The 17,438-nt window shown below is 43.8% G+C and overlaps 1 pseudogene; it reads left to right on the top strand.

Annotated features, from left to right (window-relative positions):
• The first annotated feature begins 13,391 nt into the window (after nucleotides 1-13,391).
• LOC145407327 (5.8S ribosomal RNA) lies at nucleotides 13,392-13,547 on the top strand (annotated as a pseudogene).
• Nucleotides 13,548-17,438: the final 3,891 nt, after the last annotated feature.

The following is a 17,438-nucleotide window of genomic DNA, read 5'->3' as shown; positions in this document are numbered from 1 at the left end:
GATAGGTTTGTGCATTCATGTAATGTGTGTCAATGTACCACCAATCAGGAACATGTCCTTCCTGTGCCGTTTGAATTCACACCCATAATCTCTGAGTCAGTTGAAAGAGGGGGCAGTGGCAGTGTGGGTGCAGACCTGATGTCTCACCCGTTGGCCTCACAGGACACATTATGTCCTGGGCCTGTACAAACACAGGTACCGTAGGTTAAGGGGAAAGTTCAAGAACCCCGTAGAGGCAATCCGAAGCTGTGTCTGAATTACCTTGTAGAGCATCTCGATCTGTGGGCCTCTCTGATGATTCCTGGAGAATATGCGTATTATTCACATGAGTGTTCACACCCACGCTGGGTGTTAAAATGTGACCTGCCCGAGTTTGCATAGGGATTCTCAGCTTGCCGATATTAATCGTAAGTGTAGAGTTAGGTTTAACCAGTAAACCACAAGGGTCCTTTGAGATTCTGTCCTGGGACTATGTTTCCTGGTTAATAATGTATCCATTAAGAAAATAATGGTGTACCTTTTGTAGCAAATGTACTGACTACTAGGCAGAGAGAGAGATTGTAATTTAATTAAAACTGTTTGTTGCACTGACATTTTTGATGCTCCACCTTGGTTGATTTTGCTGGTACAGTTGGCAGTGTAACAGTTTTGTTGTGCAGATCAGCTGATCGTCTCTGCTGCATGCTGCCACCTCTTCTCTTGTGCCTCATTGTCTCCATTTACTATTCATTTGTATTATATCATTTTACACAGAGGTACGGTTACACTACAACTGTCACAACTACACCATGTATTATATACACCATGCTACATAACAATTAGTTGTTAATGTAAATGTAACAAACTTTTCGCTCAATTTGACCTGCGTACGGGTTTTTTCACTTATCACGGAGTTTTATTTTCAAGCTTGCTTCTATTAACATAAATACGAGGTTATTACGCTCACTGGTGGCAGTGATTTTCTCCTGTAGTAGGACAGTACAAACACCGCAGTGTGAATCTTGTGTGACTGAGTTAGGATGTAAATATCACCTACTGTTAAATTTTCTATGAAAAATTTGATTTTGGTGGGATGTAATGTCACGAATTCATGAGATTGTGTATTCTACAAATCTGTGACATTGTACTCGGGTGAGAAAACCACGAACTCTAGTGGAATTCCCACTGTGTATCACTCAATTTAACCATGCTCATATGCACTTTGATTGGGGTAATTTTTCAGAATATTCGTCACTGCTCCAAAAGTGACTGTTCTTATGCGCGATATTAGCGCTTCACTGAGTGATTTTATTATGTATGTAAATCGTTCGCCCTGCCTCTGTTGACCGTTGAAGTTAGGCCACGCCCACTTCTGGCAAACATGCTGGCTCGCACTCCCATACCCAGCTTTGAACTCAGTCAGCTTTGGATCGTCTCAAGAGTAAGGTCATTGTGCCCAGCGTACAGAGTAGCATCTCCGTTGTACAGCGATTTCCTGGATCTCCACCTAGACAGTGATCGGCGAAGTGAGCTTAGCAGCAAATAGCAGCGCCTGATGTTCAACAGACAGACGCCCAGTCTTTCATAGCTTCAACTCCGTTCCCTCCACTGACCAGTATTTTCATTCGTTTTTCTAGGCTCCAGTCTGATTAGCTTTTGAATGAATGAGCGTATTTCCTTTGTTATTTGAATTCACGAGTCCCCCCTGAGACTGTGAATTCCCCTTTTGAATTCATTTTGAGATTCGTGCAATGTAAATTTATTTCTCCACATTGAGCTTACTTTAGTTTGCCACTCCTAGTTTGTACAAGCTCCTTGCATTATTCACGACTGGTATTTAAGCCAGTTCTTCCTTATTAAAACAAAAATCCGTTCTGCCAGCTAAGAGTTAAGCTCCAGCAATGACCCGTCTATTATTAGTATTAGTTACTGATTGTCAGGGGATAAGAATACTTTCTCAGAGGCTAACAGTACTAACAATCAGCACTCGTGAGTAGATTAATCTCCACTGTGTACTGTTGAGAAAGTTTATAAAATTCTCATCTTTAGAGAATTCGCAAAGCAAGCCAGCATAAAGAAAACTTACTACTTGATTTCACAAGTCAATTCTTTGTCTTTACTTTCGAGTAATATCAGCAAACTATTCTAACTTTCACATTCCCCCGTGACAATCTAAAGGTGAATGTAGGGAAGAGTAAAGTGATGGTCTTTGAGAGAGGTGAAGCCAGTTAATGTACAGTTAGGTTGGATCATAAGGAAATGGAAAATGTGAGGAAGTTTAACTCGCCCCGTTCCGTCGACATATGGGTACGTTGCAACAATTTGCATTTGCCAGTCCCGGCGACGTACCGGTACGTCGTGCAATTGCAAGGTCCCTAATTTGCACAATTTTCAATTTTCGCGCGTGATTTTTCGTATGTATACACGGGACACCATCTATTCCTCTACAAGATGCCAAGCAGGGACAATGCCTTACACCGCATAACCTCCCCCCTTCCCCCCTCACGCCATTGTCTCGGCAATTCACCTGTTACCAGTGACCTGGCTAGTAAAGACATTCAGGGCCAGAGTGATTCCCCAATCGATGACAATGTGGAGGACAATGTTTACATAGCATTATAAGAAGAAACAGCCAGAAATAATGATCAGGTAATGTGGCAAAAAAAGGTCAGGTATGGTGATTAGTTAGTGAGTGAAACAATGCTTATAATGCCTTTATTACTGCTTGAAAACCAATATACTCTCATACTATGTATACATTCGTACCAAGTAAATAAATAAATAAATACCGTTTATGAGTGGATAAAATAGTTACCCTCCCATAGAACTCGTTTTCTTTGATGCCAGCATGTTAGAAAACCCAGTCAGGTAAGGAGGAACTCCTACCTTGATTGGGTATTTTAAACCTCAGGTGAGTGATTTCTCTATGAATTTTCGATGTTTCTCACCAAAAGCAAAGGCTTTAGCCAAATTTTTTTTTTCGAAGATACCTCGGGACTGGGGGATGTCGGAGGTGCGGAAAACCTCAGGATGTGATGGGTTAAGTACTTGGGGAGTGTGATGAGTAAGGATGGAAGTTTGGAGGGTGAAGTGCTTGAAAGGGTACAACAAGGAAGAAAGGTTGCTGGTTCCTTGAAAGCAGTGATAAGAAACAGGGAAGTGAGCATGGAAGTGAAAAAGTTACTACATGACAGTATTGTGATACCAACTCTAACATATGGAAGTGAAGCTTGGACATTGTTGGAAGGACACGAATCAAGAGTGAGAGCAGTGGAAATGAGTTATTTAAGAGGAACCTGTGGAGTCACATGAAGAGACAGGCTGACAAATGAGGATATAAAGGAGCATTGTGGTGTGGATGTGGATGTGATAGGAAGCGTTAGGAGGAACACACTGAGGTGGTTTGGCCATGTGGAGAGGATGGAGGGTGAGAGACTGACGAGGAGAGTGTATGTAAGTGAGGTGGAGGGGGGGATAGGGAGGGGGAGGCCGAGGATGAGATGGAAGGATGGAGTGAAGAGGTATTTGAGAGAGAGGGATGTGAGTTGGGAGCAGGGCAGTGAAATGGCAGGGGACAGGGTGACGTGGAGGCGATTTGTTTGTGGCCATCCCGTACAGGATTAAGGCTCCTGGCAATAGATAGATAGAAAATTTCTTCAATTTATCTACTTTCTGCCCTCACTGGTCTCAATGGTAATAGAAATTTAGGCCTGATGGAGTCCTTCCTGTTGTCCTCAAGAGCTGTGCTTCAGTGCATACACCCTGCCTCGGTAAACTATTTTCGTTTTCTTCTGTTGACTGTAACTTTCCCTTCTTGCTGAAGGTTTACTCTCATTCAGCCTGTTGTAAAGAAAGGTGACCATTTCTAGTCATATAATTATCACCCAGTTGTTTTAGCATTTTGCATTTCTAAAGATTCTGAAATTATTCTTGCCAAATAGTTTAAATCACCTATTCTGTCACAACCGTCTCTCCAATCTCCAGTTGGGGTTCCACCAGGGAAGCTCCACTGGCGATTTTCTAACATTCCTTTCAGACTGTAGGTCTCCTTTCGTGACGTAGACGAAAGCTTTTCAGTTGTAGTAGACATCTCAAATCCTTTCAGTCAGGTGTGGTATAAACATTTAATTTCCTGACTGTGCTCGAATGGTTTCTAACCTTCTATGTGTGTCTTCATCTCTAGCTGCCATTTTGGTTATTCTATAGCTTTTGTAATTGATAGTCACCATTCTCGTCCTTGACCTACCCTCTAATTCCAGGCTCCCTGCACCCTATCCTCTTCCCACAACAGAGTATCTTTTCATAATTTGGGTTTTCATTTTTTCTCTTATAAATCAATCACAAATCACATGAACAGGCGCCTGTCGACCACAGGTCCTCAGATGTGTACCAGGATAAGGAGGTATACTGATGTTTCTTAGAGGTCTGTTCTTTCATCAACACTCTCCCTTCTGTTCATCAATGACCTAATTTGTACATCTAATGCTATCCACTCATACAATGATGACGCCATCCTTCACTTTTCCATTTGCTTCTCACCGTGTTCATCTTAGCAGTTAGTTCAACAAACATGGGATGAAGTTGTGGCACATCTATTGTCTGACTTGACTCATCTCGGATTGGGGTAAAAATGATCTTGTTTTTTAATGCATCAAAAACTCAGTTCTAACATTTTTGACCTGTCAAAATCTGCAGAAGTAACCTTATTTTTTTTTTACAATATCCAACTCAGTTATGCATTATCTTTGAACAACCTTGGGCTTTCATTCTCTTGGGATGTAACTTGGAAATATCATAATATTACCTCTTGTAAAATCTGCTCCCAAGAGATTAGGTGGGCTAGGCCGACTCCGAGTCTTCTTTACCTCTGCACAGGTGTTGATTGTATACGGAGGTTTTACTAGTCCCTGAATCAAGTACAACTCTTTTGTATGGGGAGGCTCCCCACGAGCAGCTCCTCTCATCAATGTGTAGCCAAAAGCGTTTCATCTCATTAACTCTTCTATTAGCGGCTCCTTTCAACCTCTGTCTCTCTGTCGCATTGTTGCATTTTTATCTGTTTTGGCACTAATTCAATGGTCTCTGTTCTGTTTATACTTGCTTCCCTCCACTACTACAGCAAGCACATAGTACCTGCCTGGTACAAAACTCTCCTCCCTTTTCTTTCAGACTCTATATTGCAAGAGTTAAACATTATTCCCAGTTCTTCTTGTATGCAAGAGGTCAACTCTGGAACTGTTTCCCGTCCTTATTTCTTGCTGCCTATATGCGTTATTATAAATGCAGTGTGCCAAGGCATCTTGAATGAATGGATCTTGAATCTGGCTGTCCATAATTTTTTCCTTGGAGTACTTGCTTCTATCCTTTTCTTCCTACTTCCTTGCATAAGAAGAAGGGGGAAGGGAATGGTATCAGTGGGTGGACTGAGGTAGCGGGCATAAGAAGGTTAAAGATATGGAGTTGGTGGCCAGATGGCATAACAGATATTTTATTGAAATTAATTTGCCAAATAATGAAAGTCATTGCCTGGAAGTAGTTACATATATATATATATATATATATATATATATATATATATATATACATACAGTAATCCCTCCACTATCCGACGTAATAGAGCCATAGGCATGTCCGGAAAGTGGTCCTGTCCGGATAGTGGGCGCCAGCCTCCTGGACTTGTACTTATGGACCCTAACTCAGAAAAACACCTATACAACTCCTTCTGGACATGCATAGCACCTATTTAAGACCCAAATCACACCAATTAGGGACATAAAAGACTGAAATAAATGCAAAAGAAGCATAAAATGAGGTTTTTGAGGTAGGTTCATACAATATTATACATTCTGGGTACTTACAAGTCCCTGGCTCCTGGACTGGTAGTTATGGACCTTAACCTAGCCTAACTCAGAAAAACACCTCCCTACTGCACATGCATAGCACCTAAGACACAACATATTCACACCAATAAGGGACATAAAAGAGTGAAATGAGGTGTCTGAGGTAAGTATAGTATGGAAAATACAGTAGAGTACAGTATGAAACATTATGCCTACTTACAGCAAGTCCATGGCCATCTCGATGAATAACCGCCTCCTCTCAGACTCTGACAGTAAGGATTTCCTGAAGCACTTGCAGTACACTGTTCATGAAGTCTTGCACTGAACTTAGTCATTCACACTCAGATGTACATTCTCTTCACACTGCGCACTCATTGTCTTAGTTATGCTCCATTGTAACTTAATAAGTGTTGCACTCTGCACTTTAAGTCTTTCCACTCATAAAACCAATTTCAAAACAAATCACAAGTGTATTTACGTTAAATTTAGTCCAAAAATTTTGTCTTTTTACTCAAATTTCTACTTTCTTTACAATACTGTATGCACTGTTTTCCTTACACTGCACAACACTAAATTCCCGTGTGGTCTAGTGGAGAAGTTCTTGCCGTTAAATCACTGTCAGAGTCTGAGAGTATCGCTGGCAGGTGACCAAGGGGTGCGTCGCTGGGTCGTGGTGATGGCGTACCCACTGCAGACGACTCTGAAGATAGACGCAAACTCACGTTGAGCGGTGATTCTACTGTGGCGGCTGTGGCTTGGAGCATGAGGGCCTGTCTTGGGGAGGCAACGGAGTGGAGCCAGGGTTGGGCACAGCGGGGGTCACGGGCCTGAAAAAGCTGTCAATCGTTGATTGAGGCAAGGAACAACGATTCTGATGATTTATGATGCGCTGCCTGAAAGTACGCACTCCCTCCACAAGTCCCAAGGGCCCCATCTCCCTGTCGCAGTCCAGGTATTCCAGGTAGTCCAGAACGAACTCTAGGTGTTCCCGGAGTGTGCTCAGCTTGGGGATGGCTGGAGTTGTGTCATGCTGAAAGGAGTCCGCATCATCGTCACCGTCCTCGTCGGAATCTTCAAGCTGGGTACTGACACCTGCAACTAAAGATGCAATCTCGATATCAGACAATGTCTGATACCCAGGATCGCCCTCATCGTCATCCAACCACTCACGCACTTCGTCCACATCAACATCATTGCCATGCGCACATAGACGTGCATGGAAGTCATCCACGTTGAAACCTAGGAAATCGTACTCCACATCCGTTCCGAGAGGCAGACGAGACCAACCATTTTCTAGAGTCTTGACAGGGATTTCCTTCCATGCACTGGCCCAGTTGTAAATGGCAGACTTGATGCTGTGGCGGCAAAGGTTTTCCAAAGTCCGCTGACCTCGTGTGTCCTGTCCCTCCCTGCGCTCGTCCTCGTCCTCGAGAACAACCATCACCTCGTCCAGGAACTTCCATTGGTATAGGCGCTTCGTTGCCACAATCACTCCTTGGTCCATTGGTTGGATGAGAGCAGTAGTATTGTGGTAGGTCTCCATATTATATAGATAGATACATAGATAAATAGATAGATAGAGAGACAGATAGAAGCAGGGAGTCAGATGATGAGAGGTGTTGTGTCTGCGAGAATCGAGCAATGGTAAACATGCTTACACTGAGGAAAGCTGACGACAGCGGCCAGTAAGGAGATGATGCAGTTAGCTGTCAGCAGTCCTCTCGCGAACAAAGCCCTAGTCCATCCACGAGGAACACACGTGACACACCCCTGCTACACCAGAATTTAGGAAAGAGAGCTCAGACGGAGATTAGCCACCGAACAGGCTAGGTAGAAGGAGACAAGCGACCCTAGAGAGAGGTCGAGACGGAGATTAGCCTTAGAACAGAAAGAGAGAGAGATAGCGAGACAGGGAGGTAGCTACCCGGGACTTATACTCTTCCCATAGAGAGACCTGTTTAATATTTCCAAGACAAATAAAAATAGTCCCATACTATTCTTTACCTCTCCCGTCACTACATGACATCTAGTGGGGAAACTACTACAAGATATAAAAGCCGTTCGACCACAAGTCTAAAATATACTACCCTCTACAAGCAAATACAAAGTCGCTGCTTTATGACACAAAGTCTTTTATAACATTTGGTAGCAGCGAACGTATACGAACCTCGTCTACGAATCAACATTAAATTACTACAAAATATCAAGATTGAAAACAACCAACAACATCAGCTCCTGACAGTATTCTCTCCATCCAGCCCCCTCCGTCTCCCAGATCATTACGCTGATGCAGAGGTCAAGAGATCACTCGACGCCTTGCAAGTAGCTTAACGACAAACCAGCAAATCTGCGGACATCGTCTCCGAATTAAAAGCAAATTTCTACAAAAAGCAACCGAGACTCTACAAGATTAGCTTCAGTTCAACATTGAATCCTACAAAATACAGCCTACAGTGCGAATAGTCTACAAAGTCTATGAGTCTACGATGAATCAGCGAACTACAACCATCTACAATCAACTACAATTAACAACTCTACGTCGTCTGTATAATCTTCTACACGCACCTACAAGAAGCGGCAGTCTTCATTCTACAACGAGTAAATCACAAGAAAAAAGGACCGAGAAAACATCAAGAAAGAAAGAAAACAAACAAACAAACAAACAAACGAAGAGTGAGAGACGACTCACAACTCATAACCACCAGACCTCACCCTCCTCTTTCTGCTACATCCACCCAACCCCCATCGCCTACGCAGGTGTGAAGAGGTCAGGACGACGAAGCAAACACCAAGTCCATATTTACAACTCATCTTACTCACTCGTCTTCACTCAGGTTACTCATCGCTACTCATTCACTCACCACAGCTACCAGTGTGGGAAGCCGACGTCACCATGTGCTGAGACGACAGCACGCCAATCAACCCGCGAAGGACAACGCTATCACCACGTGCAACACCACTCACACCATTTCCCACCACGGTAAAAATTAGTGAGTTACATAGTTACTTCATTCATACAATACACAGTGATAGACAATAAGCTTCTGCACAAACATATAAAACGTGTTGTATAGTTACAACTTAAATTCATATACTTACTTCAATTATCTTCATAATTCAATCATTAAATACTTGCACCAACAATAAATATTCTACACGGTATATATTCATTCATCTATTATAACATTTATTTACTACCAACGAGTGTTACCATTTATACCTACATAAAATACGTGTTTCATATATACAACTATACATTAGTACATCTACAAAGTAATAAAGAAAATATACCATCACAGTTACTCAGTGAGCAATTAAAAGAACTGTATTAAACATTTATTAATTAAAGCTACCTAGTGGAAACAGATAAATTAAGTTACAAGGTAAACTAGAAGGAAAAAAAAAAAAATGGCCAACACAAATGACGGTAGCAAGAGTGAACATCGTCAACACAATCGTGAAGACAATGATTTCCACACAGTGCTGACACACATATTACCCACGATAGGTACAGGTGAACAACAAATCAGTGTGTATAGTTAATACTGTATATAGTGTATATATATATATTTTTTTATATAAAATAACAAAATATGGGACTATATAATATCATTTTATAGTATCTGTGCAATATAAACTAAACTTTAAAAAAGTATCCCTAGGAAATTAGCCAGTAATTATGTAACCATGAACAACATGGAAAAAGGTGTACACAAGCAAAGAAAAACAAACTATAGAAAATCAATACATACAAAAAAGAAAGAAAAGTAAGAAAGAAAAAAGAGAAATAGAGTAAGATCACATAACAAACAAATGAAAATAAGTGTATATGTTACTATATATGCCAAAATACCACATAAACTACAAACAAAAAAGCAAATTGTGTCTCCACAAACAAGTGGCATGACACATCATCACTATCATCGACCGCAGCATATGTTAGGACTGCAGTTATTACAATTATGTTACTCCATATTATAATTTTGTAACTACAAACGATATGTAACAATTATGTAACGACAAACGATTGCATTATGTTACACTAACTACAATTATGTACCTACAAACGATATGTAACAATTATGTAACAACAAACGATTGCATTATGTTACACTTTGCCAATTATGTAACAGTTGCATTAACAAGATGTAACTTTTATGTAACTTTAACTACAATTATAAGGCCAAGACACTTATGTAATAGTTGCATTAACAAAATGTAACTACAATTATAAGGCCAACACAATTATGCATTACCACAATATTTGTAACAATTCATAAAATGTTACAATTATGTAGTACCACAATGTTAGTACAATATTATAAGTCATACAATTATAGCACAATTCTGTATTACCAGTATCATCATACAAGTTAGGTGAAATATTAGACATTACTAAGGTGATAACTCTATGTAATGTATAACCTAGCAGTATTACCATTGCACAATTATATGCGTAATATTACTGAATAATCACTATTTACTATGAATAATATATGTATACAATATTCATACAATTTACTTTACAATATTATGTATTTCACTTAATTAGCTTATAAGTTCATTATAATGTGTATGTAGTATGTATTAATATGTTATAACTATTAAATGTCGATGGTACGCCATTTTTGCGCGGCCGAGCAATGTGGTAGGTCTCCATATTATATAGATAGATAGATAAATAGATAGATAGAGAGACAGATAGAAGCAGGGAGTCAGATGATGAGAGGTGTTGTGTCTGCGAGAATCGAGCAATGCTAAACTTGCTTACACTGAGGAAAGCTGATGACAGCGGCCAGTAAGGAGATGATGCAGTTAGCTGTCAGCAGTCCTCTCGTGAACAAAGCCCTAGTCCATCCACGAGGAACACACGTGACACACCCCTGCTACACCAGAATTTAGGAAAGAGAGCTCAGACGGAGATTAGCCACCGAACAGGCTAGGTAGAAGGAGACAAGCGACCCTAGAGAGAGGTCGAGACGGAGATTAGCCTTAGAACAGAAAGAGAGAGAGATAGCGAGACAGGGAGGTAGCTACCCGGGACTTATACTCTTCCCATAGAGAGACCTGTTTAATATTTCCAAGACAAATAAAAATAGTCCCATACTATTCTTTACCTCTCCCGTCACTACATGACATCTAGTGGGGAAACTACTACAAGATATAAAAGCCGCTCGACCACAAGTCTAAAATATACTTCTCTACAAGTAACTACAAAGTCTTTATGACAGTATTAGGTGGCAGAAACATACACCTAATGAGCCCATTCTCAGCCACCAAGTCCTTGTTGCACTGGTGGGCAGGTGCATTGTCAAGGAGAAGGAGGGCCTTTACTTGGTTGCGTGGGATTCCCAGTTTCTCTGTCTGGTAATGTATGACCTTCTTGACGAAATGGCGGTGGAACCAGTCTTTGAAGATCTGGGCTGTGAACCATGCCTTCAAAGAATGGTACCAGACGACAGGAAGGACATCCATCACCCCATGAAGACACCAAGGCTGCTTTGCACGGCCAACGATAATGGGCTTAACCCGCCCCATCCCGACCACTTTTCCACCACTGACTCCCCCCAATCACGACCATTTTTGGAATTTTTTTTTTATTGGCTCACACCTCCGCTTTTGGTGAGAAACATCGAAAAATCATAGAGAAATCACTCACCTGAGGTTTAAAATACTCGATACAGGTAGGAGTACCTCCTTACCTTACAGGGTTTTCTAACAGGCTGGCACCAAAGAAAACGAGTTCTATGGGAGGATAACTATTTCACACCACTCACAAACGGTATTTATTTATTTACTTGGTACAAATTTATATGTAGTATGAGAGTATATTCGTTTTCAAGCAGTAATATAGGCATTATAAGCATTGTTTCACTCACTAACTCATCACCATACCTGACCTTTTTTTGCCACATTACCTGATCATCATTTCTGACTGTTTCTTCCTCTAATGCTATGCAAAGTTTGTCCTCCTCATTGTCATTGATTGGGGAATCACTCTGGCCCTGAATTTCGTACTGTGGCATGACATGGCATTACTGGCCAGGTCACTGATAACAGGTGAATTGCTGAGACAATGGTGTGCAGGGGGTGGAGGAGGTCATGCTGGGTCAGGCATTGTCCCTGCCTGGCATCTTGTAGAGGAAGGTGTCACGTGTATACGTACCAAAAATCACTCGTGAAAATTGAAAATTGTGCAAATTAGGGACCTTGCAATTGATTCGCATTTATGTACGTCGACGGGATCTGCAGTGACAAAACGTGTGGACGTTAAAGAACGTCGATGGGACGCCGCGGGTAAAGCCGGTGCATGCCGTTAGCATTGGCACAACACAAAGCAGATAGCTGTTGCTTGGAGAGCTTGCGGTCAGGTACATGCTTCTCTGTCTCCTCGGCTAGAGTGTTCGTCGGCAAAGAGCGATAGAATAAACCAGTTTCATCAGCGTTGTAGACTTGACCGAGAGTGAGGCTCTCCCTGTCGATCAAGTCCTTCACCTTGTGCCGAAACTCCTCTACTCCATCCTCGTTAGCGTCCAATGCTTCACCATGAGACTTACGATTGGTAAGGCCATGCCGTAACTCAAACGCGAAGAGCCAACCCTCGGATGCCTTGAAGTCTAGAGCGTCATGAAGCCTTGCGAACTTCTCAGCAGCAGCCTTCAGCTCCATACCATATACCATCACACCAGCAGCACGTTGCTGTCGATACCAAATCAACGTGGAGCTGTCGACTTCAGCAAACTTGGGAGTAAACATCATCTTCCTCTCCATGTTGCGTTTGCTTTTTGACGAGGAGTCAGCCATGTACTGCATGAGTTTGTCTCGCGATCTCTTAATATCAAACAAAGTAGATCAGGCCAAGTTAAACTCACGGAGGATGCGTGAAGAAGACCATCCCGCAACTACTTTCTCCAATATCTCCCGCTTCTTCTCCAGAGTCAATACCACTCTCTTCCTCTTCTCAGGCGGCAGGGCCATCATCACACACACACGGAGAGGCATGAGAGCAACAGGAGTGCCTGCAGTAGGTAAGGCACCACCACAAGAGCGAGCATGTGGGCAGCCATGACGACGAGCGTTCACTCGTGACAAGAGACAGGCGAAAAGTGGGGAGGATGCAGGGGCACTCTAGCGGACGTCAGAGGAATGATGAGCCACAACAAAGTTGTCCCGCACCCCGCACACCAAGTTCAAATTACAGGTGGGAAAAAATAGTTTTTTTTTTTCAATTTTTTTTTGCAGTTTTCGGATCATTTTGGGAATATTGGATCCCGGGACGATTATGTCCGGTTAGTGGGGATGTCCGGAAAGTGGGCATCCGGAAAGTAGAGGGATTACTTATGTAACCTGTGGCGGCTGAGGTCAGGCTACTGCAAGGGGATATCAGGGGGGCGTAGTGTGGGCCAAAGAGTGCCACTCTTCCCTGCATCCCGAATACTGATCACTCGAATGCTAATGTGTCGTATGGATGCATTCGCATACAACTTACGTACTAGTTGGGGTGTTATATACGGCAGAACAGTATCTTCATTGCGATCTGGGAAGACTATTCCCTTTACAGGGTGGAAGTTTCACTCTTAACGGGGGATCGCTTGGCACATGGGTCGATGAAGACCGCAGCGAACTGCGAGTCAGTATGTGATACGCATTTTCAGATACATCAGCAAGTCGAACACACATTGCAGTGGCTTGCCCCATAGGATAGCCACCACTCCTGGACAAGGGTCATAGAAGCTTCTGTTTTGTGCGCAAGGTTGTGAACACAGGTGGATCAGTCTCCTCATATGTTAACCACTTTAAGGTCTTTATAGTCCTTGGAATGCTGCCATTTTCAGCTAAACACCGTGTAAGCACTGTAAGAATGACTTCTTGTTGGTGAGGGGGTGTTGGACTTTGTAGTCTTTATCAAAGAAAACTGGCAAATTCCTGGTAGACCCTTCTCTCAACCCAGTCTCTGGATCTCACACATGCGCAGTAAGGGTTCACGGTTGTCTTGGTAACGGGGACACGGCCGGCTGTGTGTATTGCTGCTGGCTGGGTTTATTGCTGGAGATGTCATCTTATTTTCATTCTGTTAGTCTTATGTAAATATCATCTCCCTAAGTAAGCAAATATGGCAAAATCCTTATCAGGGCTTAGAAAAATGCATCATAACCAATTAAAATCAATAACCAAAGACGAACTTATTGATAGCATTCTGTCTTCACAAGAGGATGAGGCATTGCAAGTAGTCACCACTAAAATTACTGATTTAGTAAACGATATGGCAGAACTTAAGAGGACAATTGCAGCTGCAGAAGCGGCCGTCCATAAGAAAATTTTGGAATTGAAGTCTCACTTTGAAAAGCTAGCTGAAATCATAGCAAGACAACAACGGTTCCTCGAGGGTATGGACAGAAAGGAGCGTGAATGCCTCATAATCACGGGTGTTCCTGATAGTCACGAGAGCTTGGATGGTGCAACGTCGGATGCTGAAAAAATTACCAAGATATTGGATAAGGTGGGAGCTACATGTAAAGTACATGGTGTCCAAAGACTAGGCAATGGTAGCAGCATGATTGGTAAACCTCGTCCTCTTCTTGTTACTGTCGCAACCAAAGATGACAGGGATGCTGTGCTGGAAATGGCCAAAGCACTCAAGACATCGGGTGATGCTTACAAGAATATCTACATTAACCCTTTAAACGTGGATCGTCGCGTTTGCGATGCTCGGCGAAAAGGACATAACGGCGGATCGTCACGTTTGCAATTCTAGTAAATTTTGAATAACCGCGGGCAAGTAGGCTCCAGCTGGTATTGTCTATCAGTACCGCCACCCTTTAGCTACTATTACCACACTTGACCTTTGTACCACTGACCTCCGTTGTTGCCAAGTATCATTTTTTTTTACCCACCCACGCACCACTGCCCGGCCCCCCTCGTCGTGCTATATGGCAGCGTGCGGACAGCTCAGACATGTCAATCTGCGCCTTCCTCTCGCAAGCACTTTATGCTAATTGGAAACGCTTGTTTCCCCAGTTGTCACACTAACTTTTTTTTGCGCAGTTTGCCCCTGTTTAGTGTCAGTTTACTGCAGTAAAGGTGACACCATGTCTCATTCTACCTCTTCCGAGTCAGTGCCTTCCAGCCCTCTGAAAAAGAGCTTTGTGACCCTACCCTGTCCAAACCCTTACTAGGAAGTGCTAAGGGCCTGAGTGAGTCGGCTATAGGCATAGAATTATTGAAAGCTTCTATGGATTATGGTAGTGACGTTGGAGTGTTATCAAGCCTTGCCGAATCAGACACTCTATCGAGTGCTGAGTCTGAGGTGCAGGAAGAGACAATTCCTGTGCCTAGCACCTCATTAGGCAAGGCTCCAGTGCAAAAGGGAGTGGTGTATGGTAAGAGGGCCAAGAGGAAGCGAAGTGGTGACCCCGGTTCCCAGCCATTGTTCTCCTCAGACCGGCCATTGTCCCCTACCCCAGGTCACTCTGCCGCCATACCGCCTCGCACTCCCAGCCCCATTCTCTCGTCATCTTCGTCTGCTGTGCTTTCTCCTGAGTCTTCGGAGTCTCCTTCACCACCTCGGAGGGGAAGTAGGCAGTCTGGTTTTCGTAGAGGTTTTTGTAGGCCCCGTGTTCGTGCTGGCATGAGTAAGAAAGTGTCTCCTAGTGCTAGAATTAGTGGTAAGGTTTCCCGCACTAGGCAACTCACCACTCAGGCTACTGCGAGTGACCTTGAACCTTCTCCTAATCTCCCCACCACCACCACACAGACACGACCTAGCGAGTGACCTTGAACTTTCTCCTAATCTCCCCACCACCACCACCACAGACACGACCTAGCTCACCCACTGCCACATGGCCTGCCTCACCCACTGCCTCACTGACTGCCTCACCCACTGCCACACGGCCTGCCTCACCCCCCACCGCCCCCACCCCCTCCCAGCCTAGGCAGGGCACTCTGGATGCCTTCGTGTGGTCTGAGGGCTCTGATTTTGTGCCAGAGGATCTGCCCTTTGATGCCACTGGGTGTGGGATCCAGGCTGACTTCCCTGTCCCCGAGGGTGGTGAATGTTTGGACTACCTGTTGGCCTTCCTGGATAACGAAGTCATGGAGCAGATTTGTACCAAGACGAACAGGTACGAAGGACAATGTGCTGCAGTTCGTGAAGGTGAAGGTGCAACGCCATCCACGTTGCGGATGGCAGCATGGGTTCCTGTGACGATCCGGGAACTATTTGTATTCATCGGCTTGATGCTTCTCATGCCACATAACTGGAAGCACAAGCTCGAGGAGTACTGCAGTGCTGACGATCTTTGCCCCACACCCATCTTCAACAAGTACATGAGTCGTGATCGTTTCAGGCAACTCATGACGTACCTTCACGTTGCCAACAACGATGAGCCTTCCCGGACTGACCCCTTATGGAAAGTGAGGGGAATCCTGAACATGATCAAGGACAAGTTTATGACGTTCCTTCAGCCCTTTAAGAAAGTAGTGATCGACGAGTCCTTGGTTTTGTTCAGGGGCCGTCTTCGGTTCGTGCAGTATATTCCAAGCAAACGCCACCGCTTTGGAATAAAGTTTTTCGTGCTGTGCGACTGCAAGACGGGGTTCATCCTAGACTTCGTTATCTACACCGCCAGCAATGTGGACTTGGACAAGACTGACCCCCTTGGATTCTCTGGTTCTGTGGTGAAAGTGCTTCTGGAAAAGTACTTTGGCGGGAATCATGTCCTGTATATGGACAATTATTATACAGCTCCCAAACTCGCCAAGTACCTTTCAGAGCATGGCGTCGGATCCTGTGGCACTGTCAGGAGCAATAGGGCACACTACCCTGCCTTCCCCGAGGCTGAAAGATCAAAGCGGGGAGACGTGCACCTGAAGAAAAACGACAAGATGCTGGCGATCAGGTGGCACGACAAGAGGATCGTCAATGTGCTCACACAGTTCACAAGGGGGAAATGAAAGCCACAGGGAAGGTCGACAGAAGGACTGGCGATCCTGTGATGAAGCCTGATGCTGTAATTGACTACAACGTCAATATGCGGCTGGTGGACAAGTCAGATATGATGATCGGAGAGATAGACTGCCTGAGGAGGAACCGTCGCTGGTACAGGAAGGTGTTCTTGCACTTGATATGTGCATGCTGAACGCCTTCATCCTATATAAAATCAAGAACAGGAAGCCAGCTAACTACTCTCTCAGGCAGTTTTCTAAGACTTGTATCTACCAGCTGCTTCAGCGTTTTGGGCAGGTACTGCCATCAGGTCCCAGGCGCCACTCACACACACCTCCAGACCACCTACAGTGCCAGGACTACCTTCAGCGACACCGCCTGGAGCCACTGCCTAGCACTGCCAAGAGGGGAAAAGCACTGAGGAGGTGTCATGTGTGCAGCCACACTACCCGGCAAGACAGAACATTTAGGCGCACCTCCTTGCAGTGCAAAGAGTGCCAAATTCCCCTCTGCGCTTACCCGTGTTTCTTTGACTACCACAGCCTGAGTAGATATTGAAAATAAGGGTAAAAATCTTGTAAATAATACTGAGAGTGACAGTGATACTAGTGTTTAGTTTTCTTGTACGTACTGACAGTGACAGTCTGTTGAGTGTAAATTAGTGTATGTAGTTG

This window comes from Coenobita brevimanus, chromosome 72 (assembly GCF_032717465.1).
Source record: "Coenobita brevimanus isolate Jiangsu-jjx chromosome 72, ASM3271746v2, whole genome shotgun sequence".
Lineage (NCBI taxonomy): Eukaryota > Metazoa > Arthropoda > Malacostraca > Decapoda > Coenobitidae > Coenobita > Coenobita brevimanus.
The sequence above is the reverse complement of the archived record's forward strand: the minus strand, read 5'-3'. Positions and strand labels throughout refer to the sequence as shown.